Source organism: Medicago sativa, chromosome 6 (assembly GCF_051527215.1).
Source record: "Medicago sativa cultivar Bolivia chromosome 6, Bolivia_mono, whole genome shotgun sequence".
NCBI lineage: Eukaryota > Viridiplantae > Streptophyta > Magnoliopsida > Fabales > Fabaceae > Medicago > Medicago sativa.
In genome coordinates, this window is record NC_140754.1 from 78,037,273 (window position 1) to 78,050,856 (window position 13,584).

Below are 13,584 nucleotides of genomic sequence, written 5' to 3' on the forward strand. Positions count from 1 at the left end.
GATTATGAATCGTATCATTCCTTGTCTGAAACAATTCATCAAACTCTCTGACATAGCTTGAATTGATTCAATCTAGCTTTGAATCGTATCAATATCCTTCTGGGATTTTTTGAGTCGTTTCATTTTTCATCACATTTTTCCTTCTCTTTCTTTTGTCTTATATGGTTTGAATAGATTCATACATTAAGTGAATAGATTCACTTAGTTGGTTTTGTGCGAATTTTTAGCCTTTCCTCTCACTTCTATATATACTTTTCTCCTCCTTCCTCCTAGAGTATTGAATCATTTGCATCTATTCCCACTAGGTCTCAAAAACTCATAGTTCATACATTCTTCAAGATTAAACACTTTTTCTTAGAATCACTTTGTTCTTTGAGTGTGTAGATTCTCTAGGGTGCTAATAGGGATTGTAAGTTGGTTCTCACAAATCTAGGCTTCAAAGTGAATTAAATAATCTCATTCCACCTCCAAAGGTCTTGGGGGTCTTTCTAACCGTTCTTGATGTTGGAGTAAGCCCTAATATCCAATCAACATTTGATTGGGTTTGGCTTTGTATCATGATATTGATATAAATATATATTGTGAATATATATAATAATAAGGCATTTCTTTATTGATTTTGTTATGTTTCAAAATAATAAAGTCCCTAGAATAGATAGTTCATGTAATGGAATATTAAGTGTGACTTAATCATGAGATTACATTACGTAAAGAACGCTATTCTTAAACATATCCATAGTCAAGCTTTAATATGAATTGGGATAATAATAAAGCATAAAGACTATTATGTATGTAGACTGATGACCGCATCTCATGGATTGATATTGAGATATTAAGTCTATACATAGGTATAAATATTAGGAGTAATATTTATACTGGATTGACCCACCGTGAGAATACTACATAGTATGTTATGAAAATGTCATAAGATATTCTCACAATGATAATGGTGTATATCACTCTTAGACCTGAAACCACTATGATCCCTAGATGTGGACTCAAGTGCTTTGTTGCCATTCAAACGTTGTCTGTAACTAGATGACTATAACGTTGGTTGATGGGTACTTGAAGAATCATGCTGAGGGACATGAGTGTCCTAGATGGGATTTGTCCCTCCTCATAAACAGGAGATATATCTTTAGGCCTCTTGATGAAATATGACTGTAAAATTGCATGGCCATGCCGAACTAAGTCAATATAAGATATTGGACTTATTCGTTATTCAGTATATTTTGGAATCAAGAAATATAAATATTGATCTATACAAGGGTGACAATAACTATGCCTTGGGATCAATGAAGATATCGAGATAAAGGAGTAAATATACACATGAGTGTTATCATGGAAAGGTTTCATCAGATCACTTGACATTCTTGTCACTTGGGTAGAAATGATATGTTGCTAGATACCGCTCATTGTTTATAGTATTAAATATTAGATTTAATATTATTGCCAACGTGACTAGAACCTATAGGGTAACACACAAAGAACAGTCAAAAGAGAAATATATAAGTATGACTTATATAAGGGGTGCGTTTAGTAAATAACGCTAGTTAGTTAGCAGAGTTACTAAACTCGTTATTGGGCTTACTAAAGCCCAATAGTAACTTCTGACTTGCAGAGCACACTAGATGTTCTATAAATAGAACTATAGTGCTGAAGTTTTAGGTTACACGTTTTGGAGCAACCCTTCTTCTCTGCACTTCCGATTCATTGGCTAGCACCGATTTTTGGAGGAGCACTGTTCGTGTGGACTTGCTAGAGGCTTTGCTGCTTGCTGCTTGCTTGGCTGTGATCGAGATTCCAGTTTCCAGTTTCCCACGTTCAGATTCCAAACTTCGAGGTAACAATCGAATCACTGATTCATGTTTGAATTTCGTAATGATCCAAGGAAAGAAAATCGAAATTATTCCGCTGCTTCTACTCCTTTCTTCCATTCGATTTTCCTTCAGTGGTATCAGAGCCAATTACGAAACCATGAATCGGATTGCTTTGTTACTGCTTTATGTTTTAATATGATTAAACATTTTGAATCGGAATTAAATAATAAAGAGAATTAAAATTGGCATCGTATCATGTTTTCTGTGCATGGCTTTTCGATTTGTTTGATGTTTCAGAAACCGTTTCTGGTGAAGTATCGACATATCGATTATACATATCGACGGAAACATGATTGGAAACAGATCAAATTAGATTATCTTTTAAAATTGTTTTAAGAGATAATAATATTTTCGCAAATATTTGATTTGCTAATATTTTGATATTCTATAAGGAATTAATTTGGAATGCAAATCCGTTAATAAAATAGAATATTAAGTGTTAATATTTTATTATTTAAATTTAAATATTAATTAAAATTGATTGATCAATATCATATATGTGATATATGATTTTAATACAACATCATTATATGTGATATATTGATGATATCATTCGTTCAATAGGTTTTATATAATTGATTGTGAATTTGTAGTCAACTCGTGAGATTGAGCTTCGAATACCGATTCTGGTGAAGCATCAAAGATCCGGTTGTCCATACTGAACAAACAATTGTTAAAACTATTGATGTTTGATTGTTGTATTAGGATACCTAACTATACAAGCGTTGTATTATTATGGTTGTATCATTCGATCAATTGTTTTCAAAGAGATTGTTGTGAATTTGAACAATTCGTGAGAGTGAGCTTCAGTATCCGAATCTGGTGAAGCATCATAGATCCGGTTGTTCATGCTAAACAAACAATCCTTGAAAAAATTTATGTTTAATTAATTTATTTAATTGGAGAAAGGTAGTAAATTTAAAAGATCATGATTTTGAAAGAGTTTCAATATCAGATATGATTTTTGAATTTGGTAATAAAATATTTGCTTAATTTTAGCCCTGTAATTTGTTTTGGAAACAAATTGATTGCCTAAATAAAGCATATTTAATTATAATAATTATTGAGTGTCAATATTACTATAATTAAGTAAATAAAAATTCTACCTTTTGGATTGTTTTTCAAAAGTTGTTTGAAAGGTAATAAACGATCCTAAATTGATAGTTAATTTAAAAGATCATGATTTGAAATAGTTTCAATGTCATATATGATCTTTTGAAATTATTTAATTGATTTGCATGACTTTAACTTGATTTGTTTATAATTTAAAAGAATCATGATTTGAAAGAGTTTCAATATCATATATGATCTTTTGGATTTGATCATAATATTTGCCGAAACGATTTGGGTGTTCATAAACGTGTCAAGTGTTGATGCGAAATACGCAATCTAGAATATTTTGGAACACAATCTGAGATATTTTGGTATGCAATCTAATATATTTTAGTACTTGATCTGAAATATATTTTGGTACATAATATAATATATTTTGGTACTCAATAAAATATATTTTGGTACATAATATGAGATATTTTTGTACTTAATATAATATATTTTTGTACTCAATATAATATATTTTGGTACTCAATTAAAACCCCAACTAATCTGCGTAGTGTGATCATATGTCAAATTTTAATTTAATTTATTTAATTATAAGGTATAATTAATAATAATAATAATAATAATAAAAGTGTGTTTGTTATTATTATCATGTGAATGATTATGGCCTTAGTCCTTTTATTTTATTTCTTTTGGATTTTGAAATACGGCCTGCGTGTCGTGCCTCTCTCTCTTATATCTCTATTGTACATTCTCTTCTCATCCACTCCCTCGTATGTAAAACGAGTTTTCTTTCATATGTAATGTAAATAGAATACAAGGAGGTAATAGGGCTCAAGACGTTAGGATAGTCCTGGAAGTCAAGCTTGGAGAAGCAAGGTCGTTTCTAGGATTAGTTTGGATTCTCTCATTGGCTTGAGAGAGTCATAACGTTAGGATGGCCATAATCATGTCACTTTATTTCTGTATAAATTGTTATGCATGTTATGATTGGAGTGCGAATATATATGATATATAAGCCGTCGTGAGGTGAGATCAAACTTAATAAAAAATCCTTCAATTCAAAATATTAAGTTTAATGCTTTCCAAAAGTTTAACACCCTTCAAGACTAATATCGAAATGTGTAGGTTTCGCCTCCGCGAGGTTCACTTTCTATACTAGTAAGTTGCGGTGCGGTAATCCAATTTACCCAAGTGTTATTCTTTTAGGTTTAACTTAACTAAATTAATTTTAATAAGATTAAAATAAATTTAGAAGCAATATTTGGGAACATCTATATGATAGATTAGAGTAAAGAGTTATTCACTCAAATGATTTGAAAGTTGTATGAGATACAATTGGAAGGAGTTCCTACCTAAATAACTGAGTTTTGAGTACAGCCCCCGTTGACTTAAAGCAAGGTGAAATATGGATTTCAACCCACTAGAAAATCTTCCAATGAGATTTTCCGATTCAAATGTTGAAGGTCATTTGTTTTGAGTAAAATAGTGGGAGCATGTTTAATTAAAGGCCTAATTAATTATGTTTTTATATCATGATACATTTTTTTTTTATTTTCTATATTTAGAATTTCTTCGGCATATATATTTTATTATACTGTTAAATGTTCTTATGAAGAACAAAATCTTCAGAAAGGAGTTTCTGAATTGGTACAAAATTAAGAATTGTTCATAAGAATGAGAAAAAACTGTTAATGTTTTGAAAGAGTCAAAATAGAAGTAAGACTTCTTATCTACCCATATAGTTATAGAAAGTTAAATGTCTACTTCTGCATCATAGGTATATGATACTTGATGATTAAATCTCATATTTGTTGAAATATAGAGAGTTTAAAAGAAGCGGGAGATTAACTATAAGTGAAGTTCACTTACGTCTAGAATGAAACAAATTGTTTCATTGACATAGGAGCTAATGCTTGGACTTAAAATTAATTTGATATGGAACCAAATAATTGTTATTAAATTCCATATAAAATAGAAGCATTAAATCATAAATCTTGTATTGACAAGAGAATGATTGTGTAGTTGAATAATAGACAAACGTTGTCCTATTATGCAAATTATGTTTTCTATAGAAGTATGCTAATCAAGTAATGGATTTGAGTTCCATGATCTTGATAAGCTGGTCTATAACTTATGTGAAAAGAGGATCAAATGAGATTTGAACCTTTTGTAGATTATTGGCATCAACGTTTAGTACAAACAATTGTGATTCACATTTCCAAAATCCATGGATATGGACTATTGGACTCATTTGATTTTATATAATTTGAAGGATGTGAGCCCCACTTTTCAAAATAGATTAGTACACCGGTCACCAACAAAAGTGAAAGGACACATAATTTATTTGAATTGATATACATATGAGATGTATATGGAGAACTAAACATATTTGCTAGATATTGTTTCTATTACTTCATCTAACATTACTAAATCATTTAGTAGATAAGCAAAGTGTATTTGACACAATTCAAGAAAACTTTGAAATTGTTCAAAGATTTTAATAATGAAGTAAAAGGAATAAGTTTGAAAAGTATAAAGACTATACGAGTAAGTCGTGATGGTAAATGCTTGATTAATGAGTATAATGATTATTTATATCGCTTCATGTTTGACACGACTCGATATAAAAATAGTTTGATTATAACTCAATGAATCTTGAAATTAATTAAATTACAGTTATTCTTCACCCACAACAATGTTCCAATTAAGTAATCATAAAGACACCATATTAGATATGGAGGTAAGAGTAATTAGTTTTGACTTTATGATAATTTCAGGTTATATGGTTTATTAGATAAACTAAACTTCAAATTTAATGAATGTATAATTGTGTAACTATCCTTAGGAAACTAAAAGATATTATTTTTACATCTTCTTCTTTGACAAAATTTGTATGTCGCTAGAACTGGAGTATTCCTTTTCAAGGAGTATGTCTCTACAGGAGCCAGTGGGAGTGATGTAGAACTTGAATTAAGTCAAGTAACACAAAATACACATCTCTCTAAGAATGGAACACGAGTTGATTCAACAAAGGGTTGTTGTTAAATCATCAGTTTGAGTAGCACAAGATCTAAATGGCTTGAACTTTGAGAAGTGGCTATATGCCATGGGATCTTATAAAGAATCTATGTACACAAACCATATATGGATATTGGAATGTGATTTTTCTTTTAGAAAACTGACATGGATGGTATTATGAATACCTTTAAAATGTGATTGATTGTAGAAGGTTTCATGCAACTCGTGATGCAAATCATGACGAAACTATTACATCATCATAATGCTTAAATCTAACGATCCCACTTGTCATTATTGTATAATGCAAATTCTAGGAGATGGACAACGATGTTGCATTCTTTAATTAGAATGACCTTGTATATGTATTTGACATATATGTAGGGTTTCGTTAATCCAAAGGATGCTAGAAAGGTATATATATTACAAAATTCATGTATGAATTGGAGCAAGCTTCTTGAAGTTGAATTATTTGTTTTATTAGTGAAGTTTTATGAAAAACTTTGATTAATAAAAATCTTGTGCACACAAGGAGAATAGTGGGAGCATTGATATTAGTTTGGTGGAGTATGTGGATGACATACTAGTCACCAAAACAATTTATCTACACATGTGAGACATGGTTAGAAAATTATTTTCAATATGTACCAAAATTGATTGTAGTGTTCGACACTAGAATACTTTCACGAAAATCCATGGATGTCTTAAAGGACTAAGGATTGTTTCTTGAACACGGATTAAAGGAACATTGTAAAGAAGTTACAATGATGCTGACTTTAATATCGGTGTACAGTATATCCAAATCGCAATTTGGAATAAATGCTATGCTTGGATATCAACTATGAAATTTGTAAAAGTACAAGCTTCAAATAGTTGTTGTTTCTATTACAGATGTCAAATATATATGATTTGGATTGTTTAGCTCATAACTGAGCGAAACCATGTGTCTCTTGCGTTGCGGATTCCATTGATCCCGTCTGAGGTGAAATTGGTTTAATCTTGCGAGCAATGAATACTTGATCTCACCAATAATCCAAATGTATACTTTGACACTTCAATTTCTTTTCGATGGAAGATCGAAAGTGGAAATTGAAAGAAGTGTAACCTACCAACATAGGAAAGAGTTCCTTATCTACTAGAATAGTATCATGCCCAGGGTGTGCTTGATGCTAACACTTGATCAATATATATTGAGTTAATATTTGATTGGCATTTAGTGCTAGTGGGAGATTGTTGGAGTAAGCCCTAATATCCAATCAATATTCATTGGGTTTGGCTTTGTATCATGATATTGATATAAATATATATTGTGAATATATATAATAATAAGGCATTTCTTTATTGATTTTGTTATGTTTCAAAATAATAAAGTCCCTAGAATAGATAGTTCATGTAATGGAATATTAAGTGTGACTTAATCATGAGATTACATTAAGTAAAGAACGCTATTCTTAAACATATCCATAGTCAAGCTTTAATATGAATTGGGATAATAATAAAGCATAAAGACTACTATGTATGTAGACTGATGACCGCATCTCATGGGTCATTGATATTGAGATATTAAGTCTATACATAGGTATAAATATTAGGAGTAATATTTATACTGGATTGACCCACCGTGAGAATACTACATAGTATGTTATGAAAATGTCATAAGATATTCTCACAATGATAATGATGTATATCACTCTTAGACCTGAAACCACTATGATCTCTAGATGTGGACTCAGGTGCTTTGTTGCCATTCAAACGTTGTTTGTAACTAGATGACTATAATGTTGGTTGATGGGTACTTGAAGAATCATGCTGAGGGACATGAGTGTCCTAGATGGGATTTGTCCCTCCTCATAAACAGGAGATATATCTTTAGGCCTCTTGATGAAATATGACTGTAAAATTGGATGGCCATGCCGAACTAAGTCAATATAAGATATTGGACTTATTCGTTATTCAGTATATTTTGGAATCAAGAAATATAAATATTGATCTATACAAGGGTGACAATAACTATGCCTTGGGATCAATGAAGATATCGAGACAAAGGAGTAAATATACACATGAGTGTTATCATGGAAAGGTTTCGTCAGATCACTTGACATTCTTGTCACTTGGGTAGCAATGATGTGTTGCTAGATACCGCTCATTGTTTATAGTATTAAATATTAGATTTAATATTATTGCCAACGTGACTAGAACCTATAGGGTCACACACAAAGAACAGTCAAAAGAGAAATATATATGTATGACTTATATAAGGGGTGCGTTTAGTAAATAATGCTAATTAGTTAGCAGAGTTACTAAACTCGTTATTGGGCTTACTAAAGCCCAATAGTAACTTCTGACTTGCAGAGCACACTAGATGTTCTATAAATAGAACTCTAGTGCTGAAGTTTTAGGTTACACGTTTTGGAGCAACCCTTCTTCTCTGCACTTCCGATTCATTGGCTAGCACCGAGTTTTGGAGGAGCACTGTTCCTGTGGACTTGCTAGAGGCTTTGCTGCTTGCTGCTTGCTTGGCTGTGATCGAGATTCCAGTTTCCAGTTTCCCACGTTCAGATTCCAAACTTCGAGGTAACAATCGAATCACTGATTCATGTTTGAATTTCGTAATGATCCAAGGAAAGAAAATCGAAATTATTCCGCTGCTTCTACTCCTTTCTTCCATTCGATTTTCCTTCACTTGAAGTCGAAGGGGTTCGTTTTCCGGACGTATCATTGAAGACTCGAGTGAAGAGTTCGAAGGAATGCACGAGTAATTCAAGGATCCGAAGATTCATGGAGCACCAAATTCAAGGGGTACTTGAAGTTTGGGGGAGTAGTTTACATAGGAGTTGAAGAATTAGGGCTTTAATTTGAAGGAACTCTTGTAAACATTGTAATCAGCATTTGTTACATAGTGGATGACCTTGGTTAAGGTGTACTTCATCAAGTGGAGTAGACGTAGCCCTAAGCGAGGACGGAATAGGGTGAACTACTATAAACACCGGTGTTTTCCCTCTCTTTCCTTATCCTTTTTACTTTTCAATATTGCTTGAGATTAATAGAATAATTGATAGGTTAATTTCTAGTATTGATCTAAGTAGTTTTTCATTGAAAATTGACCTAATTCATTGAATTAGGTTTCATACAATTTGCTTAGATCAATTGATTGCAAAGTCTATTCAATTCTTCAATTACACTTGCATTGTATTTTGGATTTGAAAGAATATTATTCTTGTTCATAGGTTTGGTTTGAAATTGTGTATTTTTTTGTACCTTGTTCAATGATTGTTAATAATTGATTGTGTAAAAATGATTTGTATCGTGAATCTCTCAATTCTAAGATAAAATCTTATTCCACATATATTTGCTATTTGTTGATTCATTGATTGTGATTGTTCAAGCAAATTTCAAATAGTCAATTTGTTAAAATCATTTCTTACTAAATCTCCGAAAAAAATTCAAACGCGTTATTCAGCCCCTCCCCCTCTAGCTTGGTAACCATCTAGCCATATAGACCAACAATATTGACCTATGCGTGTTCTTCTTTTAGCTCTTCAAGATCATCCCATGTAAACATCGATTTTGAGTAAGGAGATTTCTTTTGACTCTTTTTGTTTGGTGGACGTTTATTTTTGTAATGTCCTTGTTTGTTACACCCAAAGCAAGTTACTTGACTTTTGTCAACCTCTCCTTTTGAATTATCTCTTTTGTTTAGGAAGTACCTTTTTATTTGATCTCTTTTCCTCATCATTCTTTAACTCCTTTTTGAGATGAGTGCTAGTTCATCTTCTGCTTCTCCTTGAATGTTTTCTTCTTCTTCTTCTTCTTCTTCAGTTTCTTTGATTTCTTCACTTTGTCTGGACGTGCTTTCTTGGTCATTTTGAGATTCCTTGAGAGCAATCATTTTTCCCTTTTTTATCGGTTTATCTTCTTAAAGTAATGTCTTATGAGCTTTTGGTGATCCAATGAGATCTTTAAGAGGGAAGGTGTTTTGATCTTTAGCCTGAGTGATTGCAGTAATTATGAGTCTCCATGTGCTTGGAAGACATCTTAATATTTTTCTGATTCTGTCGTGGGAAGAATAAGTTTTCCCCAGTGATCTTAATTCGTTTACTATATATGTGAATCTAGAGTACATTTCATCGATGTTTTCTTCTTCAATCATTTCAAAGATTTCAAATTTTCTTACACCGATATCTACTTTTGTTTTCTTTTATGTGGCTTGTTCCTTCAAGATGTATTTTTATAGTGTCCCAAACCATTTTTGCAGTATGACATTCATCAACTCTTTCACTCTCTTCCATGCTTAGTGTGCATGATAGATAGAGTCGAGCTTTAGAATTTAGGAGTATTTTTTCTTTATCTTCTTTTGATCATGATGCCTCTGGTGTAACTATTTCTAGTTTAGTGGTTGCATCAGTTGTCATGGGTACATGATTTCCATAAGTGATTACTTTCCATATATCCACATCTTGGGATCTTAGGAATAGTTCCATTTTTCCTTTCCATAAGTAGTAGTTCCTTCCAGTGAAGAACGGTGGTCTTGTGCATGATAGACCTTCTGGTATGTATATTTCTTTTGACATTACTTCTTCCTGAATCTTTTTATCCAACAGTTGTTAGGTGTTTAATTTAGAGATCAGACTCTTATGTAATTTGAAGTAGCAAGAAACGTCGCAAGAAAGGGGGATTTGAATTGTGACCCTTTTTTAAAATTATTCCTGAAACTTAAATAAGTTTGTATACTCAAGAAAGTTCTTGGTAAATTTTAGTATAATGAGATTAGAGTATTATAATAATTGTTTTATCCAGGACCAAAATGTTCTGGATTAAATGATTATATATATAAGCAGAATAAGAAAAATGATATTAAGCTGAAACGTAAAACTATTTTAACAAGCACAAGATTGTTCTGGAGATTGATAAAATAATATTATATTTTGATTTTAAATGTGAGTTTGTCTTTTAGTTATTTATGCAATTGTTTTATCCAGAATGTTCTGGATGCAGTTGTATAATTAATATTGGATGAAATAGATTAGGACTTCTAGATTAATTTGATTGTAATTAATTAGGACCAGAATATTCTGGAGAGATTAATAGCTATTAATATGATTGTGATAGTAGTGGAATTGGCTTGGGACCTTGGAGTGTGCTTCTCTACAAGGTCTCGGGTTCAATTCTATTTGGTGCCAATTTGAGTTGGCTAATAAAACCTCTCCAAAAAAAAAACATGATTGTGATAGTGTGTGTATATAATGTAACTTAAATAAAGAGACAAAGGGAAGAAGAATAATACAGGATATTTATCCTGGTTCACTAAACCCGACTACTTCCAGTCCCCACACCTCATGTAAGATTATCCACAATAATATCTGCTAACAGAAACTTCTTACTAACACTATAAATTCTTGATCACGCCAGATCGTTCTGTTACACCATGTATTATCAACCTCAGCTGGCTTCTACAACTCTTTGCTTTCTCACAAGAAAGGTTGCTACAATTCTTTCTCAAACTATTGTTACGAATAGACTTGAGAACACAATACACTTTGTATGATGAAATGGGTTTGGATCAAATAAAATTCTCAACACATGTTTGAGATTTAAATAAACAAATTCGAATGAGCATGATCCAAATGATATATTGAGAGAGCTTGAAATTTGTTTGTTTGTGAAGAGCTTGTATGTAGTGGTGATTTTCACTTGAGAGAATGCTTGCTTTCAAAACTCTTGCTTTGATTCTTCAAGTCTTCATGTATTTATTGATGTGGAGTGTCTTGGTGATCAAGTGTTAAAATAGAGTTGTTGGGCACGTTTTTACATTTGTCCAAAGCTTCAATTGATTTCATTTTCCTTCTTCAATACAACCAGAATGTTAATTTACACATCCAGAACGTTCTGGATGTCCAGCTTGCTTTATGCTTCTACGTGAGAGGCATCCAACTGTAATGAGTTGTTGATAGTTGTAAGAAGTGACATTTAATGATGTTACATTTAATTCACATGTGCTTAAAGCCTTTATGAGATATTTTGTTTTAGTGGACTTGTTTCTTTTCCTTAATGGATCAAAAATCTTCATTAAGGCCCAAGACAATTCTTTCTTCATTTTGTCAATCATCAATGATTAAATCTCTTATTTTGGTAAGGCATATAAATGTCTTGATCTTGATATTAATGATACAAAAGTTGAATATTCTTGTAAAGTCAAATTTTGCCTTTTTGCTGATTAATCTTTTGATGTAAGTGCTTTGTTTATCTTATGATACCAAAATGTTCTCATGATCATTCTCATCAAACAATTCTCAGAAAACAAGTTAGTAGATAATAAGATGAAATAAATTTAATATGTTTGTAATCTTTAAAATATCAAATAAGGATTTTGTCAACAACAGACCTTCATTATCATTTTTCATTAGAGCTATATTTTATGTAAAACATCGTCAACATTGAATTCTATTTTTCGCTTCGATCACATTTTATTCATGACATAATTTATCGAGATCTCTTTATTTACATAAATTTCAGGTACGTGATCAGTTTTATTGGAACTAAAAAGAATAAATTAAGTTAAACTTCACTTCCAGAATTTTCATATCCTTTGTTTGTGAAACCGACTGCTCTACCACGCTTCAGGCGTAGTTGACATCCATTTCGATATGAGCATAAATAAATGATATTTTGTTTGCTTAACTTTGCAAATAAAATTATATTTTGAACTTTTGGTTCACACTGATTTATATGAGGATCAAGATGATATAATAATAATAATTTATTTAAAATGATTCATTTGAACTTCTGGTTCATATATTCAGCTGCTTATTCTCTCTTCCTAATATTGGAAAATTAATTTATCAATTTATAATCAACCTATGGAGCTATGAATTGAATTATTTATTCAAGATATTTTATAATAGATATAGATTCATATCAATTATAGTTAACAATAAGCATACATGTCACCATAATTGATGCATCAATTAAAGTTATAAAATATATATATCTTGTCCATATGATCATTATGTGTGTATTGATTCACAAATATCTCCAAATGTGAGACTCATTTCCTCAAATTATCAACTATTTCAACTATTTTATAGAATTAGTAATGCATAAAAGTTATTATATTTGAAAAAACTTATGGCTTTTCAAAAATACACAAAAGTTATTAGACTTGAAGATACCTTTGACTCTTCAATACATATCCCAAAAAGAATATATCAACTATTTTTTCTTCGCATCATAATATATTCAAGATGACTCAACTGGTCTTGCCAACAAAAAAAAACTTAAAATAATTTTGTAAACTTCTGGTTTGCAATAATATGTGCTTCAATTGCACAAATATAAGTGAAGTACAATCCAAAAGAAAATACATGTAACTTTTTCAATTCATATAGAGATATTCAACATCTCTTTCATTTCTTATTTCAATATGTTATCAATTTATAATGATATCCTTTAAATGTAATAAATCTCTATGAGACTTAGAGGAATATAATGCATTCTTAATGTGTAATAGATCTTAAATATTTGAATTGTGGTTAAAAACTCGACAGAACTCTATGAACAATAAGCAAGTAAATCACAATTCCGCAATCCTTTAACAATGATTTAATATTAAATTTTATTTCTTCAGGTA